Genomic DNA, 14,804 nt, shown 5'->3' with positions numbered 1-14,804 from the left:
CAGGTCGATAGGGCCAACAATCGATAGTGTCGTGTTGCGAGAGCGAGTGTAGAGTTGAGTGAGTCCCATGTTGCGGGCCGAGCTGTGTGGAGGCCAGTTGTTGTAATGCAAGGCTTTACCGACAAAGGGAGTGGCCATCGCCGCGGTTTAACCCATTTGTGCTAGAATAATACCGGGAAAGTGAAGTAGTATAATTACGAGAGTGATCAGTGATATTTCTAGTGCCGATATTTTGGTGTCGCGTCTACCGCGCCGGCATCATTTTGGATTGCAGTGTTGGATTGCAGTGTTGGATTGCAGTGATTGTATTAGAGTGTGACGATAATGAATAACGAAGAAGCCTGTGCCGAGATTAGCCGTAATTAGATATGTATGACGAAGGCAGTGGCTGTCTCCTCCTTTTTGTGTTTTTGAGACTAATATAGGTTCTTGATTAGTGAAACTGTGCTGGTGTGCTTCTTGTTACCAGACATTTCATTATTACAGCATTTGAGAAGGACAAACTGGAAAGTAACAACTCCGTAGCAGTCAATTCCGATTGCCAGCCCCATTAGGTACACGGTCACATTAATAATAATTATTGGGATGCTATTCGGTCAGATCAGGATCGGGTCGAAATATAAAACGGAGGTGTTACAACCCGTTCTTTTGCCGTTGCTGCAGCGGGAAGGTGATGTGTTGTTCCGACAGAATGATGTTCGCCCACATACTGCCTGTGAAACTCAACGTGATCTGCAAGACGTGCAGAAGCTTCCCTGGCCAGCACGATCTTCGGACTTGTCTCCAGTCGAGCATTTGAGGCATATGATGCGACGAATATTGACTCGTGCGACTCGTCAGGTAACAACTTCTACAGAACTACGTGAGCACACTGAGTGGGCGTGGCCTAACGTACTCCCGGACAGTATTCCCAATCTGTGCGATCGACTGCATGCCAGACGCAAGCATGCTTTGCCCTCCCCCCTCCCTGAATGCTACACCATGTAATAAAATAGGTGTTTCACCGTGGGTCGATACCTAGTATCACAGAAACGCTTGTGCTATTGATCTGCAAATGTAATCTTTATTTTTCAGTCATCAGTCTTTTGACCGGTTTGATGCGGCCCGAAACGAATTCCTCTCTTGTGCCACATTTTTATTCTCAGACTAGTAATTGCACCCGACGTCCTCTATTATTTGCTGAAAGTGTTCCAATCTTCGTTTACAGGTTTTACCCTCTACAGAACCTCTAGTACCATGGAAATTATCTCCTGATGACTTAAGATGTCTTCTCATTCTGTCCCGTTTTCTTATCAGTGTTTTCCATATGTTCCTTTCCTCGTCGATTCTGTGGAGAACCTCCTTATTCGTCTACTTCGTGATCCCCAATTGTATAATTTCCGTTACTCTCATTTCTGCTACTTCTCATTATCTTGGTCTTTCTTCGATTTACTCTCAATCCACACTCTGTACTGATTAGACTGTTCATTCCATTCAGCAGCTCCTGTAGTTCTTCTTCACTTTCACTGAAGATAGCAATGTCATCAGCGAAAGTTATCGTTGATATCCTTTCACCCGGAATTTTAGTCCCACATTTGAACCTTTCTTTTTATTTCCCTCATTGCTTCTTCAATGTGTAGAATGGACAGTAGGAGCGATAGGCTACGTCCCTGTCTAACACACATTTTAATCCCAGCACTTCGTTCTTGATTTTCCAGTCTTATTGTTCCCGCTTGGTATATATATACCATGTAATATATATATATATATATATATATATATATATATATATATATATATATACACCATGTAATATATACATATATATATATATATATATATATATACACACACTCCTGGAAATGGAAAAAAGAACACATTGACACCGGTGTGTCAGACCCACCATACTTGCTCCGGACACTGCGAGAGGGCTGTACAAGCAATGATCACACGCACGGCACAGCGGACACACCAGGAACCGCGGTGTTGGCCGTCGAATGGCGCTAGCTGCGCAGCATTTGTGCACCGCCGCCGTCAGTGTCAGCCAGTTTGCCGTGGCATACGGAGCTCCATCGCAGTCTTTAACACTGGTAGCATGCCGCGACAGCGTGGACGTGAACCGTATGTGCAGTTGACGGACTTTGAGCGAGGGCGTATAGTGGGTATGCGGGAGGCCGGGTGGACGTACCGCCGAATTGCTCAACACGTGGGGCGTGAGGTCTCCACAGTACATCGATGTTGTCGCCAGTGGTCGGCGGAAGGTGCACGTGCCCGTCGACCTGGGACCGGACCGCAGCGATGCACGGACGCACGCCAAGACCGTAGGATCCTACGCAGTGCCGTAGGAGACCGCACCGCCACTTCCCAGCAAATTAGGGACACTGTTGCTCCTGGGGTATCGGCGAGGACCATTCGCAACCGTCTCCATGAAGCTGGGCTACGGTCCCGCACACCGTTAGGCCGTCTTCCGCTCACGCCCCAACATCGTGCAGCCCGCCTCCAGTGGTGTTGCGACAGGCGTGAATGGAGGGACGAATGGAGACGTGTCGTCTTCAGCGATGAGAGTCGCTTCTGCCTTGGTGCCAATGATGGTCGTATGCGTGTTTGGCGCCATGCAGGTGAGCGCCACAATCAGGACTGCATACGACCGAGGCACACAGGGCCAACACCCGGCATCATGGTGTGGGGAGCGATCTCCTACACTGGCCGTACACCACTGGTGATCGTCGAGGGGACACTGAATAGTGCACGGTACATCCAAACCGTCATCGAACCCATCGTTCTACCATTCCTAGACCGGCAAGGGAACTTGCTGTTCCAACAGGACAATGCACGTCCGCATGTATCCCGTGCCACCCAACGTGCTCTAGAAGGTGTAAGTCAACTACCCTGGCCAGCAAGATCTCCGGATCTGTCCCCCATTAAGCATGTTTGGGACTGGATGAAGCGTCGTCTCACGCGGTCTGCACGTCCAGCACGAAGTCTGGTCCAACTGAGGCACCAGGTGGAAATGGCATGGCAAGCCGTTCCACAGGACTACATCGAGCATCTCTACGATCGTCTCCATGGGAGAATAGCAGCCTGCATTGCTGCGAAAGGTGGATATACACTGTACTAGTGCCGACATTGTGCATGCTCTGTTGCCTGTGTCTATGTGCCTGTGGTTCTGTCAGTGTGATCATGTGATGTATCTGACCCCAGGAATGTGTCAATAAATTTTCCCCTTCCTGGGACAATGAATTCACGGTGTTCTTATTTCAATTTCCAGGAGTATATATATATATATATATATATATATATATATATATATATATATATATATATTGTATATTATCCGTATTTCGCTATAGCCTGCCCTATTTTTTCAGAATTTCTAACATCTTGCACCATTCTACATTGTCCATTGCTTTTTCCAGGTCCAGGTCCCGGTCGACAAATCCCATGAACGTGTCTCGATTTTTCTTCAGTCTCCCTTCCATTATCAACTGCAACGTCAGATTTGCCCCTCTCGTGCCTTTACCTTTCCTAAATCCAAATTGATAGTCATCTAAGAGATCATCAATTTTCTTTTCCCTTCTTCTGTATATTATTCTTGCCAGCAACTTGGAAACTTGGATGCATGAGCTGTTAAAATGACTGTGTGATAAATTCTCGAATTTGTCGTCTCTTGCTCTCTTGGGAATTGTGTGGATGATGTTTTTCCGAAAGTCTGATGGCATGTCACCAACCTCGTACATTCGACACATCAACGTGTACAGTAGTTTTTTTGCCGCTTTCCCAAACGATTTTAGAAATTCCGAATTCCGATGGACTGTTAACCATCCCTCCTGCCTTATTTCATATTAAGTCTTCCAAACCCCTTTCAAATTTTGATTCTAATACTGGTTCCCTTAACTCTTCCTATAGACTCCTGTTTCTTCTTCTGTCAAGTCAATCAGCTATGCTCCCCCCCCTCCCCCGCCCCCTCATAGCGGCATGCAGTGTAGTCTTTCCACCTATCCGCTCCCTCCTCAGCGTTTAAAATTGTAATTCCCGTTGCACTCTTGAGTTTACCACCCTCGCTTTTGATTTCAGGGTGGGTTGTTTCGACTTTGTTATATTCTGAATCTGTCCTTCCAACAGTCAACTCTTTTCAGATGTCACATTTTTCATGGAACCATTTTCCCTTAGCTTCCCTGTATTTCCTATGTATTTTGTTCCTCAAAGACCTGTATTCCCGAGTTTCCTTGAACGTTTTTGCACCTCTTTCATCTATCAACTGAAGTATTTCTTCTGTTACCCATGATTTCTTCTCAGTTACCTTCTTTGTGCTTATTCTTTTCTTTCCAACTTCTGTGATTGCACTATTTAGAGATGTCCATTGTTTTTCAACTTTACTGCCTGCTGAGCTATTCCTTATTGCTGTATCTACAGCTTTAGAGAACATCAAGCGTATCTTATTATTCCTCATTACTTCCATATTACTTCTTTCCACGTTGATTCTTCCTGACTAATCTCCTAAACTTCAGCCTGCTGTTCATCAGTACTATATTGTGATCTGAATCTGTATCTGCTCCTGGGTACACCTTACAATCCAGTAACTGATTTCGGAATCTCTGCCTGACGATGATGTTATCTAACTGAAATCTTACCGTATCTCCCGGCGGTTTCCAGGTATAACTCTTCCTCATCCTATTATTCTTGAACAGAGTATTCGCTATTACTAATTGATATTCAGTCTTTCTCCTCTCTCGCTCCTACTATGAAGCCTATATTGTCCTGTAACCCTTTCTCCTGATCCCTCCACTACAAACGCATTCCAATCCCCCTTTACGTACTGAATACCCGTTCAATATCCTCATATACTTTCTCTGTCTCCCCATCTTCTGCTTTCGACGTTGTTATGTATACCTGAACCGTTGTTGTCGGTGTTGGTTTGCTGTCGACTCTGACGAGAATAACTCTATCACTGAACTGTTCACAGTAACACACACTCTCTCCTACCTTCCTATTCATAGCTCCCGTTATACCATTTTCTGCCGCTGTTGATATTACTATTGTTTACCAGGTACCTCGTTTTCAAATTTTCAAACAACGCAATAACACTCATGGGGAACTGCAGAGGCCGGCCGCTGTGGGCGAGTGGCTCTAGACGCTTCAGTCCGGAACCGGCTTCTGCTGCGGTCGAAGGTTCGAATCCTGCCTCGAGCATGAATGTGTGTGATGTCTTTAGGTTAGTTAGGTTTAAGTAGTTCTAAGTTCTAGGGGACTGATAACCTTCGATGTTAAGTCCCTTAGTGCTTAGAGCCATTTGAACCATTTTTTGAACTACAGAGCCTCATCGTTTTTGCCTTCAACAACATCATACACTGGTCCAGAATGAGATTTTCACTCTGCAGCGGGGTGTGCGCTGATATGAAACTTCCTGGCAGATTAAAGCTGTGTGCCGGACCGAGACTCGAACTCGGGGGCTTTGCCTTTCGCGGGCAAGTGCGCTACTGGCAGAAGTAAAGGTGTGAGGACGGGGCGTGAGTCGTACTTGGGTAGTTCAGTTGGTAGAGCACTTGCCCGCGAAAGGCAAAGGTCCCGAGTTCGAGTCTCGGTCCGGCACACAGTTTTAATCTGCCAGGAAGTTTCATTATACACTGGTGGTTTTCTCATCCTCCGGGTCATTAATTTAAACCACCGGAAAATTATGTCTACGCCTTGAAGTATCTGTTGTTATACGACATGCTTAACTGCTGCTGAAACGCTATGATTTTAAAGTGATTAAGCAAGACCAACTTTTATTTTATTGCAATGCCCTGGCCTTATTACACTTTCTTGTAGGTTCCAAGCGGTGTCCAGCTTTTTTTCTCTGCCAAAATCTTGCAGCTTTATAAGGGGCTCAATAGAGAGAACTGGAAGTAGGAATTTATTGTCTTCAGCGGCTCGTTTGGGAAGAATTATGTTGAGAAATTATTAAATAGTTTTTCTGATTCTTAACACCATTCTTGCGATCAATTTGAAATTGCTCAGATGTGAATTGAAGCTAATAAATGAAAATAGATATTAAAATGTAATATGATGTGATATGGAAATTGGAGCTCTTGCATAACTGCAGTGCGAATAAAATAACCTTAAGAAGACAGTAATTAATCTGTCACAAGTTCTATGTAATGGAGCCGGCCGCGGTGGCCGTGCGGTTCTGGCGCTGCAGTCCGGAACCGCGGGACTGCTACGGTCGCAGGTTCGAATCCTGCCTCGGGCATGGGTGTGTGTGATGTCCTTAGGTTAGTTAGGTTTAAGTAGTTCTAAGTTCTAGGGGACTTATGACCTAAGATGTTGAGTCCCATAGTGCTCAGAGCCATTTGAACCATTTTTTATGTAATGGAGTATGCAACTTCACTGTTTAGTAATCCACAACGACAGAAATTTTTATTTTTTGCAAGCGGTATAGTAGACTCACATCTTTCCTTTCAATTCCATGCAGCAATATTTCGCCTTTTGGTATTCGGAAAAACCTGCTGCTGCCCTCTGTTCTTGAACAGCAGTTTACTGCACAACACTGTGGCATTCTTTACCACAGAATAGGTGACACATTTTTTAATGCTCTTAATATAAAATGAGTTCGTATGTTTCACATACCCTTCTATACTAAGACAACCACTAATTAGATCAATTTTCCCACTTACTCTCATGTATTATGTGGGTCCAACATGGCTGCCTTGTACCGCATGACGTTGAGCTGACCAATGGCAGCGCTCAATTGTCGGCAACCCACGGATAAAAGTTTGTCGCTTATTTGTTTATTCAGGGCTTTATATACAATGCACAGCGCCAGACTTGAGCCTGGTGTCCAAAAATGGAGCTAAAGTTTCTCCACCGTAAATCTGCTCCGCATTAACGCACAGACATACCTACAAAGTTCTGCTGCCATTTGTTAATTGCTATCTTCACCGGACCCGTGAGTAGCTGCACTTTAATTGTAACCATACTGTATGACGTCTGTACTACGCATCTGTGGGTTAGTGTATACATTTTAGCAAACTGCATTAAAGTTCCATCTATAAAGGAGGCCATGTATAGAACACTTGTGCGAACCATTCTTGAGTACCGGTCGAGTATTTGGGAACCCCGCCAGTTCGGATTAAAGGAAGACAGCGAAGCAATTCAGGAGCGAGCTACTAGATTTACAGGTAGTTTCGACCAGCACGCAAATGTTACGGAGGTGCTTAGTGAAGTCACATGGGAATCCCTGGACGGAAGACGAAGTACTTTTTGTGAAAAACTACTGATAAAATATAGAGAATCGTTATTTTAAGAACGGTTACTTGCGGAGTATATATGCAGATGCAGATTGATCGCTTACCACTAAGATGATCCTCACAGCTTTCTGCAGCTCCATAGTGGACTCATTTATTTCGTGTAATGAGGGGCAGCTCTACATATACCTGTAACTAAGCTTCAGGTTATCACAAAATTTCTGAGATTCTGTTCGTATCTGGCAGATTGTGGCTAAGACGTTTCGAGACTAATGACTGTTATCACATCACATGTTACAGAACGAGGAGGAAAGAAGGTTATTAAACTTCTGTTAGTTAATATGTGATGGATTTGTGTGATGAACCGTAAGTGTGCTACAAAAAATTTATTTATATCGAATTTGTGAGGAGTTAGCGTTTATTGTCAATTTAATCTTTTGTCTCTGGCACTCCTCATAGTACAAACGTCACAAACATTTTTTGTGTTATGTATTCTATCGTTAAGAAAAAGCGTTAGTACCATCAACTCGGCGTATGTGCACAATTTTGTTTTTAGAAAATACTGTGAATGAAAGACATTATTTCATCGTACTGTGCGTGAACTTCAGCTTAAATGTTCAAATGTATGTGAATTCCTAAGGGACAAAACTGCTGAGGTCATCGGTCTCTAGACTTACACACTACTTAAACGAACTTAAACTAACTTATGCTAAGAACAACACACACACCCATGCCCGATGGAGGACTCGAACCTCCGGCGGGAGGGGCCACGCAATCCGTGACGTGGTGCCTCTAACTGCGTGGCCACTCCGCGCGGCCAACGTGAGCTTAACATACTGGAAAAGGGCATACGTATCTCTAAGTTATATGCGAATGCCACGTGAAGATCTAGTCCACATTAATAGACAATTTGCAGCACAATTACCTCTTCCAATAGTGCCAGAAAGGGTTTACTAAGAGTAGCTCTTCTTGAACTTTATTTAAGCAAAAATTTCTACTGCCTCAGTCGCTTCTTACTGATATATAATTAGCACGACGCATTTCGCCAGACTGATGTCATCACTAGCTGCACACAGGTTCATATGCGTTAACGTTAATCTGAACTGTGATAAGGTTCATTTATCTGGATGCGTTGGTGAAGTTATATACTGAAATAGAACCATTTTTTTCTGGAATTTTAGTTGTCTAGCACACAGAACTCAGTAACAATCGCATCACTACTCCCACTTTATATTTCAATACATAACCTCACTGGCACACCCAACAAATCGCAATTCAGTTTAATGTAATGCATATGCAACAGTAATGCACTTTATGACGTCATGCTGCCGAAACGAGTCGTGCTAATTAATTAAATATTAGTAAAAAGTGACCGAAGCAGTAGCAATTATTTCATACCTTCACAGCACAGTTGCAGACCTCGAACATTTCCATATAACATCGATAAATTTAAGTTGATCTTTATTGCTTAACTTATACTGCTCTCTGTACTGCCTACACAATAGCCATTAAAACTAATATTTGACAGTATAGATTCTAAGATGTTATGGGCACTCAGATGTTAGTGATCACGAAAGAACATCACAGGTGCCTACAATTTCGTTATTGATGCAAATAATACTTGTTCTGTAGCTGCATTTCAGGATCCTCCATTTATGAAACGTAAGCCAGTTTATGGCGTCAACGATGTAAGCTAAACACTTACAGTTTTCTTTGCCCTGTGCATTAGCATAACATTATCATAAAAAAGGATGAATGTGAATGATTGATCAAATTCACAAGAATTCGTACTATAAATTTAGTCTGCATGGGACGAGACGACGATCAACTGATCTGTATGTGAACAGGCATCGATATATGAAATGCAGTAGCAAGAAGGGCAGTAATCAATAGGGACATGGCTTCAAATCCATACTGTTCGCAAAAAGAAGTTGGTTCATTTTCTCAAACTTCTATTATACAATTTTTGCGCATAGAGTTTAGTTTATGTTTACGTTGTGCTAAGGTATTTGTGTCATCCACTTTTGTTACGTTTGTCACTACACATTAACCTATGAATTTTTGCTCTTTACTGCCATTATATTTAATAGCGTGTTTGTACACCGGCATTATTGTTTTTGGTATGGTGGTGTACTGGAGGTCATATTACCATGTTTACTGTCATTATGCACGTAATAACCTACTTATACACAGACATAATTATTTTCGTATAAGAGTCTTAATGTATGCTAGTACATTTTATTTTGTGTTTGTCTTTTTCAACAATTTATTCTGTACTCGTTTTTGTTAGCAATTTAAATGTGCTTACGCTTATGGGGTGTTTATGCCACCAAGCGTACATGTTTATCGGCGCATGCGCCTCAGGATTTGTTTCCCTGATGCCCACGCTTTCGATTGTCCCTCAGTCGGCATGTACCTGTTAACATGATTTAGCATTTTATGCGATTGATTTCACCGATGTGACAAGCCCTTGATTTTAGGGGCCTTAATTTTTACAAATGGGTGTACAGGTCGTTGCCAACACATTTCATGAGGAATGTTAGATCGCTTTACAGAGTAACTGTTTGCTAATGTGAAGTTTGTAGGTACTACTATTCCTGTGCTGGCATATATCTTATTGTTTGTGATATGTCTACACTTGTTGTAGGTAGTAGTTTCTGTGATACGTACTATTGGTCCATGATGTATTGATTGTAATTTTGTTGTCATTCTGTATGCAGGTTTCTTGTCTTTCTGAAGAAGACGGTTTAAATCCTTTGAAAATATGGTTAGGTTAACTGAATATCACCATTTTTTGCGACTAATTGGCTGTCTTATTCACCTACATTAGGAACAGATTCACTGTAGTAGTAAGATTTGGTAATTTCAGAGATACTGCTAGCCACCAAAATGTCGTTTTTGTAAATTGGAATCGTTACGGCCAATCATTGTGCTAATTGTTTATATGCAACATAATCATTGCTTGTACCCTTAGTAACAAATCACTAAAGGACTTCAGGTGACATTATGGCAATTCAGTCAGGCAAATAACGCTCGCGCGCACGCGCGCGTGTGTGTGTGTTTTGAAGGATAGCATCAAGTAAATTTATTTTATCAGAAAACGTCAAATAATTGTATTTTATCAGAAACATTTACTTCGTAGACATTAAGATACCTGTACTCTACTGTTTATTACCTCATGACATCTGGAAACCGAATTCTTCGCCTCTTAAGCTGTTTCTTGAGAATTTCTACAAGTGAAATATTAAAGAATATCCATACTCTAGTGTCACAATCAGCATAGTTGAGAAGTACGTTTCATTTGTGGATAGCCCGAGCTGATTCCATATTTCTAAATTTTTGGCTACCATGTCGTAAGTAACAGCTACAATGCATTGTTCAGCTCCTTCAGGATTTTTAAATTTTTTTACTAACGTTTCTAAGAGCTCATTAGTCAATGTGACATCGAATTCGTTAGATAAAGGCAGATGTCCCGCCACAGATAAGCTGCGGGCCACCATCAACTGTGACATCACATCAGCAGACGCAACTTATTCGACTGTCAATGTTATTTTATCGAAGGTGTGAACACATGCCTCTTCAAAAGTTTTGAACGTATTTCTTCCAGTTCTAATTATATTATCTTGTCCCTGTTTGAAGTCTTTAACAGCAAAACAAAGGACGCTTCTATCTTCTCACAAAATTGTACGCTTTGGGAGATACCAACAGAAGTTCGAAACCTGAATTTCTTGTCAATTAAGCCGGTCTGAGTGGCCGTGCGGTTCTAGGCGCTACAGTTTGGAACCGCACGACCGCTACGGTCGCAGGTTCGAATCCTGCCTCGGGCATGGATGTGTGTGATGTCCTTAGGTTAGTTAGGTTGAAGTAGTTCTAAGTTCTAGGGGACTGATGACATCAGAAGTTAAGTCCCATAGTGCTCAGAGCCATTTTTGTCAATTAAACTGCTACTACACGTTATAATAATGGCAAAATACAAGAGAAGACAAGTTGCTTCTAAATATTGCGTTCAGCTGTTGAGTGCGGCCCGATCAAGATATGGCACTCATTATATCGAAGTACCTGGCAGGATACGTCATCTTCGTAAGCAAGAAAAGTGAGAGGTCAAATGATTAGATTACTGCGTTTTATAGATGTTCACATCTTCATCACGTAAATGGCTGAGCACGTTGGCAGAATCCGAGCATAGTTTCGAAAATATCGTTTAATCCTTCATTCCCCTCTTAAAGGATTTGGACGAGCTGTTGTATAACTTGAACCATGTTCTTTTTATTGAATGGAGCTACTTCGTTTTTACTTACCATTCTCTACTCGAAGGAGCAGAGCTGGCTGTTTGGCTTGCAGCCCATTGAAAAGTCGGGTTTCTTTTGCGCCAAATCACGCAGCGGACTGGGAGGGGGCAGAGGGAATGTTTTGGAGGGGACTTCCAGTGCCGGCACTCACCTTTAACCTACCAGTAATCTTGATCGGAACCGGGGCATTGGCAATATTTTAATTTACTTCTAGGCTATTGTTACTACTTGTCACAAACAGAAGTATATGTGTGCAAGTGCGCTGTGAATGCTGTTCAGGTTGATATGGCGATAGTTGTAAACTGCCTAAACATACACCACTGCGACTAACGTTAAGCCTGCTGAGCAACGTTGTGCTGCTTTAAACAGTGTCTTACATCTTCAATAATTAAAACAGTAGTTGTTTTAAAATGTACCAGTGCTTAACTATCATTACGATCACCTATTAGCGCAAGGGAGAACTGAAATCCGCAGCATTATTGTCCAGCTCCCCCCCCCCCCCCCCACCAATCCCCACCCCTTGCACCATGCCCGTCATATAGGGGACGCTGGCAAATGCGAGAACAGTCTACCTATCAAAATTTGTGCCTACCTTGTACCGACTCACAGCAGTGCAGCGAAAGCCATTATTGTCACTCCAACAGTGATTCCTTTTTATCTGTTTTCATATTTTCTAACTATTAGGAAGTTATGGCCAATTTATAATTCTCAAATTGATGCTACAATGAAAGCGAAGCAATGTTTTTTTTTTGTGGAAAGTTTTTAACAGCTGATACATCTTGCGTCAGGCAGACCAGCAACTGGTCTACTTTCTGGTTTCGTCAGAATTTCGAAGTGTTTAGTCCCATCAACATTGTCGAAAGTTTTCTCCCTCCTTCCATTGTTTTTTTTTTATTTTCATTTTTTTCTGGGGGGGGGGGGGGGAACAGTGTGGACTGAATATTGTGCAAACTGGTGCAGAAGACGAGATCTGAGGGCCAGTCCGGAGAAAATTGTTGTAGCGCCATTTACGACGAAGCACATCCGGCACCCTGGATACGAAACTATCATGGACCCCTCACGTAAGGAAAATATGGTACAAGGCAAAAGGTACTCTTTGAACACCAGAAGTGCCTGTGGTCTAAACCACAGATCTACTAGATATACACCACTATAACAACACCTATGTCAGCTTATACTGGAATAAAGTAGAACTGAAGGTGGCTGCTAAGGAATTGGGAAGGTGCAGAGACGGGCCTGCTACGCTGTAACAGGCGGAATTAATAGCACACCCAATGCTGGGATGGAGACGATGCTGGACATGCCCCCACTACATCTTTGGGCTACAATGGACGCAGCGACAGGGGCATCCAGCTTAAACACTGGAAATAATTGGAAACGTTTCGGATATCCAGACTCCAAGACCAATAAAGTGAATGTGGTAAATATAGAAATGGTTAGGGAAATGCCGGCTTACGAATAGCTTTCAGTTACTTTTCAAGGTAACAACTGGAGGTATGAAGCAGTGGAAGAAGGAATCATACCATTCAGTAGACATATCCTGTTTTACCTCCAGGTCGAAGGCAGATGAAGACGCTGGAATTGGAGTGTGCGAGATACAGTCTAGACTAGACAGAAAGAAGTCTCTCTAGAGGGACTGGCCACAGTATTCCAGGCGGAGATATCCGCTATCAGAGCGTGTGCTGAGGAGAATTTGCGTACGTGCTATAACGATCGTAGCATCTATATTTATTCATACAGCTTAGCATCTCTGAAATCTCTGTCAGTCCTGTAAGGAAATCAAATATCGTTACTCAGAAATTAGTGGCAATAAACAAGCTAATAGACTGACCAGTGCAGGCGCGATGACTCCATTTATTGGACTGCAAGCTGTCCTAACGATCACTGTTGATGATAAAATCAAAATTACATGGTTGGATCTTGAGTATCACGTAGGATATTGGACTATGATCCTAAAACGAAGCCGGCCGGGGTGGCCGAGCGGTTCTAGGCTCTACAGTCTGGAACCGCGCGACTGCTACGGTCGCAGGTTGGAATCCTGCCTCGGCCATGGATGTGTGTGATGTCCTTAGGTTAGTTAGGTTGAAGTAGTTCTAAGTTCTAGGGGACTGATGACCTCAGAAGTTAAGTCCCATAGTGCTCAGAGCCATTTGAACCATTTGAACCAAAAAGACCTGTTTCAAGAGAAGTTCTGTAACCCTGGACGTGAACAAGAGACAGACTAAACTCATGGTAGATCTTATGGCTGGAACTGGGAATTTTGAGAAGCACCTACACACAATGAGTATAGACGAAGCAGCCCGTGAGTGCAGACTATTTGGTGAAGATGATGAAACCGCAAACCTAATCTAATGCGAAGCGTTGGAGGGCAAAAGACAGAGAATATGTGGGTCATTAAGTACTGAAGAAATCGTGTCTAATAAGGAACTAGTAAAGAGTCACCTACTACTCTTTAATGGGATCGGTTGGCTTTACTAGAATCATAGCGAGCGAAGCCGCACTAAACACTCGGTTTCGGCGCGGGCAACAGTGAACTAAGACCATTGTTGTTCCTGTCTCCCGGCGTTAAGAAAATCAAATCAAATGAATCCATTGTTCTTTTATTCATTCCTTCTTCCCTTCCTTTGAAAAGTACACTGACTCTTTCGTTCCCCATTCTGATGTTTCCATAGTCTCTGGTAAGCCCTAATGACTTAGTCATCGACGGGAGCCTGAGCTGTACTCTGGCTTCTTCCGTACTTAAGAGTAACAATAAATGTGACTGAGCGAAATAGTGCATCGCGTTAGACACTGGGTTCCCTTGCAAGAGTATCGGAGTTCAATGTCCGTTCATTAATCCTGAAGTACTCGAGTTTGCTCTGACACAATCCTGGACATGTGGTACTATGATACTTACAACAGTCCTACGTCTGATTCTTCTTCTATCGCTCCTCTGACGTCAGAGTCTGCTCCGTCTTTGATTACGTCGATGTCAATGACGCGTTATGTAACCCCGTCGAGAAAATCAGTAGTAGTGGGTGATTCCTAGAAGTCGTCTTGCGTTTTTACTGTTCTAGTGATATGACTACAGTGTGTAATTTGGCAGATAAGAACGGTTCCACATTGTCACTTGTAGACATGTGCCAATTTTTAATGCTCTGAACGTGACGATGTGCCACAGCAGTACTGATATTTGTGTGTTTTCGCTACTTCGCAATATACTAGGAGTGTCCAAGTGTCAACAGGAATGTTAGCCCCGTTAATATTAAAGTAAAGGAGGCATTGAACAAGACATTAGTTACCAGTTTTATGAAATAAAGAAACATCAAAAAAG

The 14,804-nt window shown here is 42.8% G+C and overlaps 1 protein-coding gene across 1 annotated transcript in view; it reads right to left on the bottom strand.

Moving 5' to 3' along the window:
- LOC126188220 (uncharacterized) overlaps window positions 1-7,344 on the bottom strand; it is a 68,819-nt gene extending 61,475 nt beyond the window's left edge. The window contains exon 1 of the mRNA XM_049929771.1: window positions 7,310-7,344. The gene's annotated coding sequence lies outside the window, so the exon portion shown is untranslated. The remainder of the gene's footprint in view (window positions 1-7,309) is intronic.
- Window positions 7,345-14,804: the final 7,460 nt, after the last annotated feature.

This window comes from Schistocerca cancellata, chromosome 5 (assembly GCF_023864275.1).
Source record: "Schistocerca cancellata isolate TAMUIC-IGC-003103 chromosome 5, iqSchCanc2.1, whole genome shotgun sequence".
Classification (NCBI taxonomy): domain Eukaryota; kingdom Metazoa; phylum Arthropoda; class Insecta; order Orthoptera; family Acrididae; genus Schistocerca; species Schistocerca cancellata.
The sequence above is the reverse complement of the archived record's forward strand: the minus strand, read 5'-3'. Positions and strand labels throughout refer to the sequence as shown.